The sequence below is a fragment of the Cupressus sempervirens genome, chromosome 11, assembly GCF_028749045.1.
Source record: "Cupressus sempervirens isolate cs-2001-9-10 chromosome 11, ASM2874904v1, whole genome shotgun sequence".
NCBI lineage: Eukaryota > Viridiplantae > Streptophyta > Pinopsida > Cupressales > Cupressaceae > Cupressus > Cupressus sempervirens.
This window is the reverse complement of record NC_143128.1, coordinates 138,188,985-138,209,350: the sequence shown is the minus strand read 5'-3', so window position 1 is coordinate 138,209,350 and position 20,366 is coordinate 138,188,985.

Below are 20,366 nucleotides of genomic sequence, written 5' to 3'. Positions count from 1 at the left end.
TCCTATTGTAGTAGTGTTCCACCCTTGTCAGATGTAGCATGTTCATACAAGGGTCATGAGTTCCATGTGCCCTTAATGACTTTATTTTATTAGAAATAATTCAAAGTTGAATTCTTTCAAATTATCTTTGATGCATTTCCCCATCACAAATAAATGAAAAATTGAGTGCACTCTTTACCCTTTTAATGATTGGGTAGTCATGGGTATCTTTCTTTATGCTTACCTTACTAATCTAGAAAATCCAACTCACTTGTCTATCTTATTTCCATTCTTCTTTGTGTCCTTAATCTTATGAAAACTTCAACTAGCATACTTTATCTTAGTGGATAACCTCTTTCACTTTTTCCCTTCTCTAGTCACCCTTATCACCCTTTTGAACTAGATTCACGCATCAATGTTCTGAGTAATTCACTCCTCTCTACCAGTCTTGGTTCCTTTGTATGTGTTGACATCAATTCCAACACCTTTAATTACTTTAAGTATACTAGTCTATCTATTGATAAGTTTTTAAAAAACTTTCAGCCAACTATCTCCCCTTTGGCATTGATGGAAACACTTGGTCATTTGTGCACTCTCTATTTTGGTGCCTTGTTTTCCTTATTTTAAAATCTTCCCCTTAGATTATGCATCTTCATGCTTTGACCATTCTACTATACTTATCATCTTTTATGTCTCTTACCCATTAAATATTTTTATTCATCTTTATTTATTCCTATGCTCCCCCTTTGTTCTTCTACTTCTACTCCTCTCAACTTCTCTCCCTTTGACAAAAATGCCAAAGGTGACCATATTTTCTTGTCAGTTGGTCTCTCAACTACTCCTCGTATCAAGAGTAGTCCTTTTCTCTCATCAATTCATCTTTATACTTCTTCATTTCTAGATCATGGATTGATGTCTACCTATCTATGCTTAGTTCAGTCTAGATAGGGATAAGAACCCAAACCTTTCTCTAAGATACTCAAAAGCATCCTTTTGAAGAGGCTTTGTAAAGGTATTAGCCAATTGCTCCTTGATCAATACATATTCTAACCTAACCTCTTTTTCTTACACTTTTTCTCTCATAAAATGGTTTTTAATGCATATGTTTTTTGTCTTTGAGTGCCTAACCAGGGTTTTAAATATATTGTTGTAATAGTTTTATCACTGTGGATAACTACCGATTCATTCATTTTATCTAGAATCTCTTTAAGAAGTTTTTTGATCCAGAAATAAAAAGTTCAACTCATTACTCTAGAAACATATTCTACCTTAGCTATTGATTGTAATATGTAGTTCTTTTTTCTAGTTCATCCAATCGATATTTCTCCAAGAAGGCATGCACCACCAGTTGTGATCTTTCTATCATTTATGTACCCCACTCAATTAGAATCAATGAATATTATAAGTTTAAATTTAACTTTACAAGGATACCAAAGGCTATATTATTTAGTACCCTTTAGATACTTGATGATTCTCTTCATAGATAGCACATGTGATTCCTTTGGGTTGGCTAAAAATATAGCCACTAACCCAACTTCTTGTTCTATGTCTAGTCCACTATGTAAAGCATATTGTAGTTTACTAACCATGGATTGGTAAAGCATCTCATTTACTTTAGGACTCCATTCTCCTTTGAGAGATTAAAACTAGTCACTATTGGTGTGCTTACCAAATTTTCTTCCTCGATACCAAATGTCTTTAGTATTCCCTTCACATATTTTGTCTTCCCTATGAAGGTCCCTCATTTTAATTTGGAAACTTGAAGTCCAATGAATAACTTAATTTCTCTGATTATTAAAATTTAAAACTTGTTCCTCATGGATTTAGAAAAATATGCAATTAGCTTATGATCTCTACCATAAATAATATTATCCACAAATATTTATGCTATCTATAATCTTATTGTTGTCTCTTGTTTCATCTATAGATTATAGTTGTCATTGGTTATTATGAACCCAATCTTTATCAAGTATGAGTAGAGTCTCTCATACCATGCTCATGGTTCCCATTTTAATCCATACAAGTACTTTCTTAGTCTACATACTTGGTTCCTACCTTTCTCAATTTCAAATCCCCTAGGTTGCTCGATGTACACTTCTTCTTCTAGAACTCCATTAAAGAATGCAAGCTATATGTCCATCTGATATAATTTGAAGTTCTTGTATGATGCAAATAGGAGTATCTTAACTCCTTCCAACCTAGCTACTAGTCCAATAGTTTCCTTGTAGTTCATACCTTCTTCTTGTGTATATCATTTGCAAACAACTATAACCTTTTTCATGATGACCTCTCCATCTTCGTTTATCTTATATTGAAAGTCCCATTTTGTGCCAATGACCTTCTTGTCATCTGGTCAAGTGACAAATTAGTTCCATGTATCATTATTTATTATTTGATTAATCTCATCTTCCATGGCCTTTCTACAATATCCATCTTTCAAATCCTCTCTTATAGCCTTAGGTTCCATGTGTGAGAGTATACATACTATCCCTATCACCTTTCTCCTAGTTATTACTTCAACACTTGTATTGCCAATGATGTGGTATACTTAGTGGTTCTTCCTCACATAATCTTCTTGCATCATTTCATCTTTGGGTCCCTCATCTATTTTCTCTTCAGGTTGAGATTCTTATTCTTGAGCTAGTACAACCTATTATATAGGTTCTACCTCTATTGGTATCCTCTCTGCTATCTCACTTAGTGCGATGTTTTCTAGTATTCCATAATCTTTTTTTTCTAAAAATTTAGACACTAGCATGCCTTGCTCTTGGTAGAGTATCCTATAAATAAACCCACATAACTTTTAGGCTCAAACTTTCCTTGGTATTCATCTCTCTTGATGTAGTATTTTATTTTGAATACCTTGAAGTTGTTGATGGATGTTGTGTGACAAAACCATAGTTCATAGGGAGTCTTCTTTGTCCCATTATTCGCTTGTACCCTATTCAAGGTTTAAATAGCAGTTCTTACAACTTCTCTCCAATACATTTGTGCAAAAAAAAATTTGGACCATCAATATTTTAACACAATATATGATTGTTCTATTTCTTCTTTCTACAATACTATTGTGTTCAAGTGTCATGGGAAATAACATTTGTCTTTTGATTCCATGACCCTCATAGTAGCTTTCAAATTCTTGTGAGGTGAACTCATCCCCCTGATCTAATCTTAAGCATTTCAATGCTATATCTATCTTCATTTCCACATTTTCTTTTAATACTTTGAAAATGTGGATGGATTTTGACTTTTATTTCAAGTAAAAATTCCACATCATTCTATAAAATTCATCAATAACAAACATAAAGTATTTGTCACAAGATACACTCTTTGTCCTCATGGGACTACACAAGTTAGTATGAACTAGATCTAATACATATTCAGAAGTGAATGACTTGTTGGAGAAACTTGAACTTGCCAACTTTCCTAGTTGACAATCTTTAAACATGATATTGTCAAGTTTAGTAATATGGGGTAAACCCCTTACACACTTCTTCCTTCCTACTTTGACAATACTTTCAAAATTTACACAATAATAGCCTCCTATGTCATAACCACTTATTATCATTTCTAGCTACCATACAAGTATTACCATAAATATTGACATGGAAAAGGTTACCTCTACTTTGTTTTCCTATAGCTAGCAACTTGCCTATCTTCTCAAATATCTTGCAAGATCCTTTGTTACAATAAAACTTATAACTTTTGTCCATCAGCTAAGCCATGCTCAATAGGTTATATTTTAATCATTCTTGTAGATATAAACCTTCACAAGTGGTGGATTCATTTAATGATACAATACCCTTACCTATCACTATGAATGGAAAGTTGTTTCTAAACATCACTATTCCTCCATCATAGGCCTCAACCTTGTGTGACTTGCTACTATCACCAGACATGTGGCACAAGAAACCACTATTTATTATCTAGTTCTTTTGGGTGATAGTATTGGTTATTAGGGTTCTCTCCACCCTTTCTTATGTGATGGAAATAAAGGATACTTCATCCTCATCCTCTTCATCATCATTAGTTGAATATTTACTAGTCACACCTTCCTCAACAAGGTAGCACCATTTCCTCTCCTTTTCTTTGTTGTTTGACCAATTCTTTTTTGTTTCCTTCAAGTTATCATTCTCCTTCCTCATAGTTTTTGGACATCAGGTAGCATAATGTCCCACAATTTTATAGCTAATAATTTGAAAGGAATATTATTTTCTACTCCCCCTTTCCGTTGACAATTCTTTATGTGAACACAACCTCCAACTCATCTTGTCTTTAACATACAAGCTCTCCATTTCTCTCCTACATTTGGATGTGCTTTCCTCTCCTTTCTCTCTTAGTGTTTCATCCAGTGAAATAGAGGCTTTGAATGCTATTTCAACCTTAGGTGTTTGACTATTCTTGAACTTTCTAAGTTAAAATGTAGTGAACTTGCCTACCAAGGAATCAAGGTGAGATACCTCCATCTTGTCTATAGTTCTTAGCTCTTGAATGGATGACACTATTATGACATATTTGGGTAGTAGGGTTCTCAATACCTTTCATACACACTCATCTTCTTTTATTACTCCTCTCCATGCTTTGATGGCTAGCATGACATCCTTTACCTATTTATCATAGGATTCAATCTCTTCCCCTTCTTGCATCCTCATAAAATAAAACTTTCCTCTCAAGATTTCATCTTAATCCCTCATGACAATATTATCTCCACCATGGATTATTTTCAACTTCTCTAAAATCTTATATACTATCTTAAACTCTTCCATGTCTTTGTACTTGGAATATGAGTGGGTGCTTAGTAAACCATCCATTTTGGCTCTGTGTATCTAATTTTCTTTCAATTGGTCTATGCGGATTTGACCATATGGTTTAACATATTTGACTTGAGCTACATGGGTTGAATAAGAATCTCCAAGATTCTTTAGATTTAGACACATCTTTCTACACCATGAACTCTATTTCTCCCTGGAAAACTATGATACATCTCTTTTAAACATCTTGAGCTCTTCATGGAGATATTAAACTCTTATTTTCTAAGGGCCTAGGCTCTGATACTAATTTCTAGTCCTATCAAATATTAGCATACTAAGAGGGAGGGGGATTGAATACATATACTTACTAATTTTAATTTTTTACTCTAGATCACACTTCACACTTATCTATGGGCCAATGCTAACTATAGCTTAGCTGGTCAAGATTAATAAAAAATATATTACATGAAAATAGAAATGCATAACATAATATTTATCTTGTGGAAACCTAGTTAGGGTAAAAACCATAGTGTGTGTGTTGATCCTCAAAAAGATTTCACTTTTTTGAAGTGTACCTAGTCAATGGCTTATCCCCATTAGAATATTACAAAGACATTGTTAGGAGCCACCTAGTTAAGAGATTTGGATGAGACATGTTAAAGTACCATCATGTGTTAGGGGATTTATACAAAGAACCTATAAGGGTCTAGCCCTGATAGGATCTATTATTGTGAAGGTGAGCAAACAATAGGGAATGATCTAAGAGATAGGTACTATACTTAGCTTGGAATAGATCCTTCTTCAGCTTTGTTAATCTATCTAGAATTATGCTCTCCCTTCTTTTGGATCTACAACTTTAGACCTTGATCACTTATGTTCCTAGATCCCCTTCGTTTTGCACAAAATAAACTTATACTTTTTAGAATTACTAGCCTATCCTTAGCATGATAACTCTCAAAAGGTGACTTTCTCTTATCATTCTTTAAGGCCCACACTAGTACCCTATTATAGATCTTGATGAAATATATATGATTAGGATTTAGTTAGGTTATGATTGACATTTTTTTACTAATAATGATTTATGAGATCCTATTAGAGACTAAAGCATATTTTGGTTATTATAAGTGTAATACCCATTCAATAACATTAGGTTGAATAGATAAGATCACATAAAAATGAAACTCTATATGTTCAAGCTAGGGAATCAATCAAGCGGTTCATAGAATGATTCACTAGCCAAATTAGCAAAGGTGAATTGACATTTTCTCTCATAAGAAATAACAGTGGATGTAGATTGTAACATCAACAAAACATAAATGGTTGCATTCGTAGATTGTTTTAAATCATGACAAAATAATTTTGGAACATTCTAATGGCTTGAGGGATTAACCCTAGAACACACACACTGTCATAATGTAATAAAGGGGTATTCATAGGAATGTTGTTATGTTTGACTTGACTAAAAAGATACTAGTTACAGGTTCCCATAGTAGTGATTTTCACTTAGGCATTTATGCTAAGATCCATTTTATATGTTTTTATGATTTAATAAAGAAGACTTTAGAGTTTCATTGTTATGTTAGAAAGAGTTGTGATAATATTTAGAATGATAATTGATTATGTTAAGAAAGATGACTATTGATACACATATTTGATATTTCAATGTTTTGAATATTTTATGGAAATGAATAGATGAAAGTTAATTATATATATTAATGTGAATTATGTGATATTGGATGTTTTTGCACTTATTTATATGTATTTCTATATTATTTCATTGGACTAATAATGTTTAACTTGAGTGTGTAGGAAAGTTGAACCATGGAAATTATTTGGGGAAACAAGGTTCAAACCTATGTGAACATGATAAAGCCAATGTGAATCATTGGAAGATTCAAAACCTCATTGTATTGTGTTAATTTCATAATGTGATTTTTTAGGGGTCTTATAAGTTTAAAGGTCATGATTAATTAGAAACATGTCATTGTGATGTGTAAAGTGTTTTAAAGTGTGTGTGTGTGTGTGTGTGTGTGTGTGTGTGTGTGTGTGTGTGTGTGTGTGTGTGTGTGTGTGTGTGTGTGTCATGCGACACTTGTGTTGTTTATGTGTAAATGATATGTCATATACAATTTTTGGGCATGAAGTTACTTAACCTAAATTTAATCCCCGTGATGAAATTAAGTTAACCCACCTTGCAGAATGTTACGATGAGTCACCTTCATGATGGAATTCAAATTAAAATTTGATAGGAACTTTAGAGAGCCTAAAAGTGGTTCCCAAGTGTTATTTTAGTGAAAATAAGTCACCCACATGGTAGTAGTATAGGTTGGGGGACTAAATATAACCATAAGTTGGCCTAAGGGACTTAGGAGACCCTCTAAACTAGTCATTTTCAAGCCAATTCGAAAATTACAGTGTCACGTGACTTCTTTCCTGACCCCTTCACTTGGGTAAGTTCCTATTGGTAGAAAAGTACAAGGGTGTAAGAGGGGTAGGTGGGGATAGAAGTGGAGGTCTTTTTAGGGAGCTTGTGCCAAACTTAGTGGTTGTTCACCCACTCTCTAATTGTAGAGACACTTAGGGTTTGGAGGAAGAGACTTGGAAGAAAAGAAGGAAGCTCTTCATCACCATATCTATAACCATAGCTTAGAAGGAGGTTAGTGCTTCATGTCATGTTTTCTCTCATCTCATAAAAGTTGAAGAATGGAAATTGGAAGAGAGTTCTTGTAAGATTTATGTGGTTGCATTTGGTGTATGTAGTAGTTGTTGTGTATGAAATTGAACATGTTGGATTTACTTGCATTTGATTTTGTTTCCTGATTTTGTTGTGGTGGAATGAATGTTGTGTTGGGTGTGAAAGCTTCACTCACCCTTGGGAGGGAAGAGAAGCCTTGGGGTGAAGGGGTTAGTTGGGCTTTGCATTGGAGTTAATAAATCCTTCTCTTGGAGAGGGGATAGTTTTCATAGAGTATGGGCTCCAATGGAAGCCATATGCCTTTCTATTGTTCTATGGGAGGTATAAGTGAGGATATGTGAAAGGAGCAAGTATGGATAACCTTGTTGAGACATGTGATTATCGGTAGCCTTAGATGGCATGTGTTTCTTAGAAGCCTTGTTGGGCATATTGAAATTGCAATATTTATTAATGCATAAGGATATGGCATTCTCCTCCTTAGAGAGCCCACCTTCACCCAATGTTTATGATTCCATTTGTGAATCATTGTGCAAACCTTAGTTGTGGTTGTATATGTGTTTTAAAAATTTTGTAATCATGTTAGTTCTTGTTATGAGATGTTGTTTGCATGTATCCCATTTGAGCTTTGCTTCACCTACTCAGTGGGTGGCTTCATAGAAGCCTAGGATGGGAAGTGAGCCTCCATGGTTCCTAGTTTGTGTGTGTGCAAGTTTGGGAAGATCGATTCCATGAAGTGAATAGGGTTTCACCCTTGACCAAGTTGAAGAAATCCAAGTGTGTAAGAGAGACAAATATTTCATGTCATCTCAATGTAATCTGATATCAAACTCCCATTGTTATTTCATGTGTGGTGTAAGGGAATGTTATTATCTTTGTTTATTGCTTGAAAATATGAAAGGAGGAATTGAGAAATTGCATATATCCTACTTGCAAGGAATATTCACTATAAAGTTCACGTTGTGTATCTTTATGTAATATGTAGAAAGTTAAGTAATGAGACATTCCTTTCATGTAGGTTTATAAAACAATTGGTGAAAGCATTTCATGATTTGTTGTAGATCCTTATTGATAAGATTGACTCCATTGAAAACATAGGAGATTGAAGAGTAAAATCATATATTAGGTTGTGGATACAATGCAAAGAAAGTTTTATAATTGATAGTCTATAGCATATGCATGAAGAATGATCATTTATTTCAATTTTAATGAGATCCTTAGAGGAGATAGATGTTTAGTAATAACAACTTGCAAAGTAAAAATTTTGAAGGGTAGTCAACTCAGGATTTTGACAACTCCAAACATATGACCACCCTAAGGATGAAAGAAAAAAAAGAAAAAAAAAATTAATACTTAGGAAGAAATCTTCAGTAGCTCTATCTTCATTCTCTAGAAAATACATGAGGAAATAAACTAAAGCCTTCCAATATTATAGAGCAATATAATATTAAAGGAGCATTTACTTGGAATATTGACTTGGAACACATTTACTATGGATGACAAATAAATAGTCATTCCTATTTGAAGACTAGGAAACAAAAATAATAAATAAAATAAAAAATATCCACCTAAGGATATGACTATCACATTTGTAGTACCATGTCCTAAATGTAGACACTGGAGTGTATAGGTGTCCCTTCATGCAACCATAAGATATTAAAAAAAAATTGTAATAATAATAAAAATGTAATCATTGACCAAATACCCCTACCTAGGTGTCAAGCATGGAAAGGGAGAGAAAATCAATAAATAATAATAAACATATAAACAACCAACCTAAGTGACATAAAATAACACAAGAAACCTAGGCACCTTATTAATGAATCAGATTTTCAACTTACAAAAAAGGGGAAATAGTGGTCCCCACCCACGTGACCACTCATGCTTAAGATTTGGTGTATCCAGCAAGGTGAGAAGCTACACATTTTCTGACATATGTTAGCTAGATCTCCTCCATGGATGCCTCTATTTTTTTACTAGGAAATGGGGTTTCCAAAGAGTTTAGTGCCTTGAAAACTGGGAACCCATGAGATGGGATTGGGGGAATTTTGGTGCCAAGTTTGGAATATAGGAAGGCTAAGAGAATTAAGGGGTAAAGTGATTAATGATTGTTGTTTAGGGGATGTGTATATGGAGTCAATAAAGTAGAATATAATAAACATAGATTTGACTTAGATGCTATTATTTTATTGTGTAAGGTTATAGTGGTTAGTGGCTAGTGGTTAGGGGTTAGTGGTAAAGTTAGATATGGGGTGTTAGGAAGTATAGTAAGATGTATAGAATAGTTCATAGTATAGCTTAGGCTTAGTTTAATAGAAAATGTTAAAAATTAAGGTGGTTAAAATTTTCATATAAATTCATGTGTTAGAGAGTTTTAGAACTAAGATGTTAGTTAGTAACATCTAGTAAGTAATGTTAGGTAGATATATTTTGAAAATGATTTAGGTGTGAGATAGCATTAAAATCGTGAAATTTATAATAATGTGGCTTAAGCGAATATGTTACACAGTATATTCTATATTTTCTTAATTTTCTTATACATTTATTGATAAGTCATTATAATTAACTTTTTAATATAACATCTACATAAAGCCATCGCTACGAATATGTACATGGAAACGTAAGGGAAAAAGCACCAAAAATGATAATTATAAATTGACACGATTAGTATTGTGACAATGTGTTTTCTTATGCAAAACATCATGGGTTCTTTATTCATCTACACTAAATCAACACTTAATTAATAATAAGGGGTAGATCACAAGTGGTAGATAATGGATGGGAAAGATGGAAATTGGGGCATAGATTAAGGAGATATATATATATATATATATATATATATATATATATATATATATATATATATATATATATATATATATATATATATATATATATATATATATATATGTTACTAAGATATTAACATTTTAGGTCCTAGGATTCATCTTTGTAAAGGTGTAAGACCGATATTGGTTAGCCACATGAAAAGTTGGTACATCATAATTTATTGACCTTAGAACATATGTTATAACAAATTGTTTTTAAAAAAAATTGGTGAAGGATGGCTTATATCTCATTAGCATTTTGCAGGTTGGTTAGACTATTACGTTTGGGTTGGGAAGAGTGCTTAGGAGCAATAGTATTAGGACTTAGAATTTGGAAATGGAATTTGAAAGAATAGAATGTGTGTGTGTGTGTGTGTGTGTGTGTGTGTGTGTGTGTGTGTGTGTGTGTGTGTGTGTGTACACACACACACACACACACACACACACACACTTTAATGATGAATGAGAATTGCCTAGATTGTTAGTGATGGGTAGCTTGTAGTTTGGAAAGTAAATAGTAAGGACTAGAATAATTAGATTTAATTATTAATGTTAATCAAAAAATAAATATTAAATAAAAGATATTCTAGTTAATTATTCATCCCTTTAACACTAGTGATGTGTAATTAGATTCATTAATTATTAAACTATACTAGAGGGTATAATGTAAAGTTTTCTAGGAAGAATGAAGATATGTATAAAAGAAAATATATGTATATATAATAATAATAATTCATAGAATGAGCATGACTTGAGGATTTAATAGCATAGGCATGTGAGGTGACAATTATATATTTAAAGTTGACAAGAAAAAATGCTCTGGTTAAATAATTTGGAAAACTCTACACTTGCTCATCTTAACTTAATCATCAACTAGTATGGTTAGTGCTCTAGTCCAAGCATAGGGCTATATGGTCAGAGCTAGTAACCTAGTGAGGATTCCAATCACAACCTTCATATGTTTGTAGCTTAATCATTTAAAAAATCTAGTTGATTATTGTAAGACTCACATGTCAAATACTAAGTGTTATCTTAAAAATATTTATTTAGAAAAAATAAAAAATTGTGTTTTGTTTTTCCTTGTAAAATTAGGGCATGACATTCTGGTATCAGAGCCCTAGATTATACAACACTAGGTATTAATGAGTCCCCAAATGAATGTACAATTATAAGTTATCATAATACCACATTTCAAAAAGAGATAGGCCTCCTAGGAAATCAACTCAAAATAAGTATTATTACTTACTAAGAATTGAATTGAACACCCTACATAGATAATAGAAATTAGCCATGGTAACAATTTGGAAACTACTGAGGATTAAGTTATGATAAGATATTAACCTCTACCTTGTGAAAATTTAAGTTTTAAAAGGACCTCTATGTAACCCCTCTCAATAGCTATGAGACTTAACAAGTCAAGACCTTGTCATGCATGAAAATATTTCATCTAAAACCATACCAACATTTAGGATTGAATGGGTGGTAGCTCATACTGATGAAGTTTAGGTAATGATAAGAACATGAAAATCCCTTGTGAAATGTAGACCTTGGCCCTTTGGGAAGGAATACACTTGATTTGGGTAATATTTTACTCCTTGACTATCTTGATATAAACCCCATAGTTAGGTGATAGGAACAACACACACCAGAAATAGCTAATGTTGATTACATTACTATATATGCTCACCATAGCAAAATAGGACTCTTAACTACTTGAGACACCATCATATCGGGATGGAAAACATGACTATGTACACTTACCAACTAGGGTAACCAAAACATTGAGGTTTCCAATATTGATCAATGGAACTTACAAGCCAATTTTCCACTCAAAATATTGTTGTTATTCAGTAACATCTTGCCACTTAGTGACAAATGTCACTCAATCATCAACATTCTACTCAATCTACACTACAACTCAAAAGAAACAAAAGCTCGACAAAGACCACTAGTAGATTTTTGAAAAATAAATGACTACATGACTAAAACTTTTAGTCACAAGACTAAAAATTTTAGTCACGTCACTAAAAGTGATCAAATTCTAGTAATATTTTTCAATTTATATATATAAGTGACTAAATAAATGACTACTTTGATCATCGGGTAAAATCACAAGGTTAGACAAAGACAAGTGACTAAATAATGAGTCACTAATAATCAGTCACCCAAACAAATGACTAAATGAATGATCGATGACTTTTTAATCATATAAATACACTCTTTAACTTTTTTGTAGATTTATAGATGTAAGATTTTCAATTGTTATTGTTTAATTTTTAGTGTGTGGAATTTATTTATTTTGGTCATTGGAAGCTTTTTATATCATGTATAGTGAATCAATTAGACCTATGCACATTAGTTGTTGTAGTTATTAATTATTTAATATTTTAATTTATATAATCTTGATAATAATTTAAACCTTATCAAGGTCTGTTACAATCACAAATTGCACAAAATACCCCTTCCATCCTCATTGAAACCAATTCTTTCATTTAGAGGTAACTATGTTCCACATTCTTATCTATTAAAGTTGATGATTTTATAAGGTCTCTATTTTAGTAAAATTGGTCACAAGACTCTTCATTTCTATAAGGAGGTTTATTTATAATTCTTCATATTTAATTTTATAATCATTAAAATATTATTTAATAAAAACACATTAGAAATATTGATGCAATGATATTTAGTGAAATTATTTCTTAACAATATTCATTTTAGAGAGATATATAAAACAAATAATCATTTAATTGAAACACATTTTAAATATTACATACATATTTGAGTTTTTTTTAAAGATAAACTAATGTATTACTAGCATTCCAGGGCTCTTGTATTATTGATGCCAAGTGAAAGCATTGGATTATAATGAGAATGTATTGAATGTTTGCATTCAATGCTTTCACTTGGAATGAAACACTTAGGTCCAAGACACTTATAGTAGATTGATTAGAATGCAAATGTATTGAAAGTTTCCCAAACAACCGGATTATAGAAAACTTCAAACTTGCAATTTATGAATTAAGAATAATAAATGAATATATGGATGTTTTCAAAATAAGAATAAGTATAGATTAATGCAACAAATGAATATATTAATTCTTTGAGGCAAAATATGAAATAATTGCTAGCATATGGATTGCAAATTATGAAAAATATAAAGACTAGTGCTGAAGGGCGATATAATTAGTATTATAAGTTTAAAAAATACAACTTTATAAAATTCTACACACATTAATTATAAACAAATTTGTAATTGAGATGCGACAGATCAAATATATGAATGCAATTTTAAAATAGTCTAGAATGTATTTTAACTCTTGTGATTGGGAGACAAACCAAACATAGATTCAAAAACAATTAAAAATTTCTCACTATCTATAACATTCAATTTTAAAATGCTATAATTAATCCTGTCCACTTATCTATCATATAAATTACTTATAAAATTAATAATAATAATTATAAAGGACAAAACTATATAATATTTTAACTCTAAGGCTTCACCCAAATAAAATAAAATAAATATTTCTTACTGATCATGTGGGAAATAAAATTGCACTAGAGAACAGTCCTTACAGATTATCCATCCAATGCAATTTTGACACCAAAATCGCGTATAAATATATTTACTCAATAATCTAGAATTCACAAGCTTAGTTCAACAAGTAGTTCTCGCCAAAATATTAGTAGATTGTTTAAAAATAATAATTTTGTAAATCTTTAACACATAAATTGGACACATGAATATAATTATGTTATAATAAATCTAATTTAATTTAAAACAACATAATAATGTAAAATATAGTATAAAACAATATTAAAAAATACTTATATAATTGATATTTAATATTATATTTAAATATTATTGAATAATATATAAATATAAATAAATTATAATATATTACAAAATACAATAAATATAAATATGGTTTTCAAATATGAAATAGAATAATTTGAACAATATAATCTAAATTCTTTTTAAAAAAAGATAAACAATTCTTTAAAAAAATTGAATTCTTAATAGAAAAATTTAACCCTCAACATCATTAAATCTAATTATATTCATCAAGTGTAAATGGAAAAGGCCGGTCACTCCAACCATTTCAAACTATAGAAATATTTTAATAGTAATTTAACTATAAGATATTTTAATAGTAATTTAACTATAGAAATATTTTAATAATGAGTTAAGTTCTATTTGATGCCTATAGTTCTAGGCCTTTGGCAATGAAAGAATATAAGATATAGATAGAGTGCTTATACAATATGTAAAGTTTTGTTTTTTAGAAATTGTATATGAATATTAGTTGTATTTTATTTTATTTTACATCTTATATTTATGTCGAAGGCATTTCCTTATTTGAATGTAAGAAGCTAACTTTTACATCTAACAATAGAAAATCAAGGAGAGCGAATGACTACCATTGAGAGGATTTGAGATGTAGATCTGACATTTTCACTATTCAACTTAAAGCTGAGATTGAGATTAAGATAAGTATCAACTTGTGATCAGCCTTACATTAAACATAATAATAAATTGTAATCAACCTTACATTAATAATAATAATAATAATAAGTTGAAGTGTAAGAATAGAGGGGCTCACTAAAATTGAAAGTATAAGGTGACCATTTCTAAATTCTTTAGGTATTTAGGTAATATAATGGGCTTCAAATAGTCAAGTAAACTAATCAAATATTTGAATTGTGAATAAATAAACTTATAAAGGTGTTTATTAGATTAAAAAGATAAAACATAAGATTAAATATTTTAATATATATTTAAAAAATTATAAATAGAAATGCTATAGAAAAATATATAATAAATTATTTTTCTTATATTACAATATCGAATTGAGTTAAGAACTTATTTTGTGGACTGTTTTTATCAAAAAATGAAAATAATTTCCACAACAAGTAAAATTGTGATATTAGGATTTAATAGTGTAGTTTTTGATAAAAACTCATTGACCAATATTTCATGAGTAGTGATTCACTTGAATCCATCTCTCACAGGAACAACAATATTTGCAAAAACCTTCACCAAGTGTTGTACGGAGTGGGTATTTTTTTTTTATTGGTAAAGTTGTGTAGAGTGGGTTTAACCATGGAGGAAACTCTGTAATTAAGTGTGCTCAAGCTTGACTAGTACTAGGATGGGTGACTTTCCAAGAAGTCTCAGTGCTTCAAATGTGAACATCACCTAGATCGAATGACTGCTAAGTATTTCATTCATTTTCATCAGAGATGATTTGTGCGAATCACTATTCATGAAGCATTGGTCAATGTGTTTGAATAAAAAACTACACAATTAAATCATGATATAAATATCACAACTGCTTTTATCATTTTTCCAAGAAGAATAGGTACATAATAAGCACTTTAGCCATAATATGTAAGTTGTTGAAGCATTATTTCATAATTATTTGTTTTCCTCTTTTCATAGTCAATTTTGGCTTCCCAACTTACCTTTCTTTCTAGTAGTAAATCCAAATTCATTCCAACTAGTGAAAGTAATACTAATGTTCTTGTAAATCTTATTCAAATTTTGGTGTTGGATAATACCATTATTTTAAATCTATCACTTCTACACTCATGCTTACTCATGGCTAGTTCAATTGCTATGTGAAAAATTCCATTGAAAATAGTCAAATTTCAATGGACTTTTGAACTTTGGATAGTTTATCTAAAATATGATGACATCCACAATATGGAGTGAAAACTTAATACGCTTCAACAATTCCATCTATTGCTTTCCATACATTCTCATTATGTAATATCCCAACTTTTTGCACTAGCATTGGACAAAGAAATATTTTCTATTTCAAGTGGCATTCACATGTTTCATTTTACACCAATGCATGCACAAGAAGTCATAGCTACCACAACAACACAAGGATACAAAAAATGGCATCACTAATCATGTGAAATGTCTTTTTTACCACAAGTAATACCATTTTTTTTAAATAAAATAAAATGGTTTAACTACCACTATAATGAATCACTAATAATGTGAAATGTCTTTTTTACCACAAGTAATACCATTTTTTATAAATAAAATATAATGGTTTAACTACCACTATAATGAATTTATTATTATTATTATGTATTGTGATTAAATATTATTATTTCTTAACATTGAGTAGATTTGAACACAAGACCTCCAACATTAGAGGCTCACAATTTACCATTATGTTATAGGCTCTTGCCTCACTATAATGAAATATGCTAGAAATGACATTGAATGAATAATTGTAATCTTGAAGATTTTAATATTCCTAAATTTTACAATTAATAATTATTGAAACAAAATTTTACCAAATTAAACATGAGACATATATTGAATAAGTACTAACAAATTCGCCATACCCATTGTACACTAAGATACAAATACTAGTTATAATAAATGGAGAGGCATAGCTCAACCATAATACCTCTTCATAAAAGAAATTAATCTTATGTAATTAAATTAAATCCTCAAAATCCCTTCAAACCATTGGCTCTTTTCATTTTAATTTTCCCTTTATGTATGAAACTTTAATCATATCTTATGATTTCTAAAATTATAATAGTCACTCCTTTGTGATATTGCTATCAAGATTTAACTGTGTAATTTTGAGTCAAACTCATTGACCCATATTTCATGAGTATAGTGATTCAACATGAATCCATCTCTCATGAGAATAAATGGAACACTTAGCACTCATTGGATCTAGGTGATCCTCACATGGGTGAAACATCGGGACTTGCAATGAGTGCTAAGTGTTCCATTTATTCTCATGAGAGATGGATTCATGTTGAATCATTACTCATGAAATATGGGTCAATGAGTTTGACTAAAAATTACACAGTTAAATCCTGATAGCAATATCACAATTTGACTTGCTGTGGAAATTATCTCCTACTTATCAGACACTCCTTTTACAATTAATTTTATCGGACTGCTTCCTTCCGTGAGAAATCTTAAAAAAATTGTCCATAATCGAGCATATTGCGAAATTCAATCTTCTTCGTATGGACAAATTATTCCTCTTCCATGCACATTACTGCGACAAATATGAATAAGTATTGATTGTTCTTAGACTCATGGCTCCTCCATTCCGGGGGTTTCAACAGATATTCTTGAGATTCATTGTGCAGATATCCCAGACTCACGGTGGTTTTGGGTTCATTTCCAACACTCGTCATTATTTTTGTGTTATACGCTGACCTGTATATTCTTCCTTCACTGATATCTAAGGGGTTCGATATCTGACTTCTATGTTACCATCATATTCACTCTTCGTTGGAATCAACTTGCATTTGCATTCAATGCTTTCACCCGGAATCAATAATACAAGAACCCTATTTCTTTTATTATTATCCAATTTGATTTCCTTCACTACAACCATTGTTTGACCTTTGCATTCTTCACTGAAACTGCCCATGCGAATTACTTGTTTGACACAATGCTCAAAAGAAGTTTACTATGGTAGAGTGCAATTATTTTAGGGTAAAAAAAATTTAGAAACATTGAAGAGGTGTAAAGCCGAACTCCACAACCTTTTTCGATATCCTGCTTGCCCATTTCAAAATGTGAGATCTTGAACAGGGAATGGGCATTTGTCAACACAATAAAAATATTATAGTTTTTGCATGTGCGTGAATTGTGGAATCGTTGAGCAGGCGCGTGAACTGTTTGATAAAATGCCTCAAACATATCTCATCTAATGGAACGCAATGATTTCCCATGCAAATTACTTGTTTGACAAAATGCCCTAGAGAAGTTTACTAGCATAGATTGCAAATATTTGAGGATATGCATAAAATTTGATGGAAAAAATTAGAAATACTAAAGAAAATGCAGTCGACAGGTGTAATGCTGGACGCCACATCCTTTGTCGGTATCCGCCTTGCTCATTTCAAAATGGGAGCTTTGGAACAGAGAATGGGCATCTGTCATATTGTAGTTTTGTTAGATGTTGTTGCAACTATAGGAGTATTCATGTATGCGAAATGTGGAAGCATTGAGAAGGCGCATGAACTATATGAAAAAATGCCTCAAAGATATCACATCTAAGGAAATGAAATGATTTCAAGATATGTACAAAATGAATTTATGGAAAGTCATAAAAACCTTTAAAGAAAATGCAATTGGCAGGCCTAAGGCAAGATTCTACCACCTATACTGGCATACCCCTACCTATGCCAAAATGGGAACTGTGGAGGCCACAGGGTTACTACATTTTTTTATTTTTCTTAAAAGGATGGTGCTCACTAAGTATGCAATGTGGTAGTGTTGTAGAAGTTGGATTTCACATTGCAATATGAAGTGTTCTGTCCCTCCAGTTTTTTTTTTCATGGAGCATCTTATGTATGGTAAAGAAATGCAACACAATTCCATAAACCTGTACAGACCTTTGCCGAGGATAAGATGATGTAGAGAGGCCTTACGAACCTAGAACTGAAATAGCCTTTGAAGCTGTTGGCATCCAAATTCAGGTACCCATTTCATAGTTACTCTCTTTTATTAACATAAACATAGAAAACAAAAAATTCTTATGTATTATGCAGGAGAACCTTCTTATTAAAGTGCAAAAATAATTGAAATGAAAGCTAAATCCTCCAAAGCGTGGCCTCCTCTAATGTTTCCCCAAATCAAACTCTCAATGTAATCTTTGATAACATGTTTAAAATGAAAGAAGCCAATAAGAGGGGTCTCACTCTAAATAAAACAAAGTGAAGGGGCTTTGATAACTAAATGGATGTCCATAAATATACCATCTTTACATTTATGAAAAGATTTATCAGATTTTCAATGCAAAGAATTTATTTCTATATTTTTGCAAGATCTCCCATGCACTTTCCCTTCACATCTCGGGCTAGATAGTTGAGATGGACATGCAGCATTGCGCAGGGTGCTTGTGGGGTACTCTCTTTGTGACTCTCACGTTGGTTGTTGTTAAGTATGGCTAGTTTTTTTTTGAATTTAATACTTATGCTTTTAAGAAAATGCTAACAAGAACTGTTTCCAACTGCGTGTAATTTTCCCAAGTATATTTAAATAATGAAAGTACTGTAAATATTGTCTTCAATATATACTTAAGGGAGAAACATTATTCCTCAAATAGAGCCTGAATTATGTTGCTGCACTTTTATTGCTTGTCATGAAAACTGAGCAGGATGTATTTTGGATGCTTGTCGTGCTTTTGAAGAATGTATTAGTCAATGACTGCTACACAGACAACCTGTCAGGATGTCACAATGTTTTTATATCTATGTGATCTCACCTAAGACATGCAGAATGCAACATTATGAACACTAGAGAATTGTTTTCAACTTACTTTCTTGTGGGAGGGTGAGAAAGAATATCTGTAGCTTTCTAGTATATGAGTATACAAGGATAGGCATTGAATTTATAGATTGAAAATAGTCTCCAGTGCTTGAGAGTTATCAATACTCTATTTTTTAATCCATGTTATCTCACCAAAGACGTGTAATGCAACAGTCATGTGCACTGTAGAATTTTTTTCAATGTACTTCCTTGTGAGAGTATGAGTAAGAACATCTACGACTTTCCAGTAGATGAGTATACAAGGACAGGCATTGAGTTTATAGATTTAAAATAGTCTATGGTGGTTGACAATTATCATTAGTTGCCGCTTGTGAAATTTAATTACACCCAAGGCCTTTCTAATAAAAGTAAAGTTGGCTCCATATTGAATGATTTGACCTGTTTCTCAACTTAAATTTCCTTTTTTTTCTCAAGTACCTCATAAATAATGAGACAAAATGAAAATAAATAGCATCATGGATGCAATAATGGGACTATTAGTATTTTTTATCAGTACTTATTGAAGAGGTGACTTGTGAAGATGACCAGAAAAGGATAACCACATCCTACAATCCTACAAGGGTAAAAAGTCATGAGTTCCATATTTGAGCAACATGCATACAAACGCAACTGAGATTTTTGTGTATTTGAGATTTTCTTTAGTACAATATTTAATAAAACAATAATATCGACAATAATGATTAATTCTCTCAGTTTCCAAAGTGAATGGAATTTGGTAAGCCTCTTTATTATGCTACATATTGGGCTGATGATGATGTCAATATTATTTATAACTCCCCAAGTTAAAC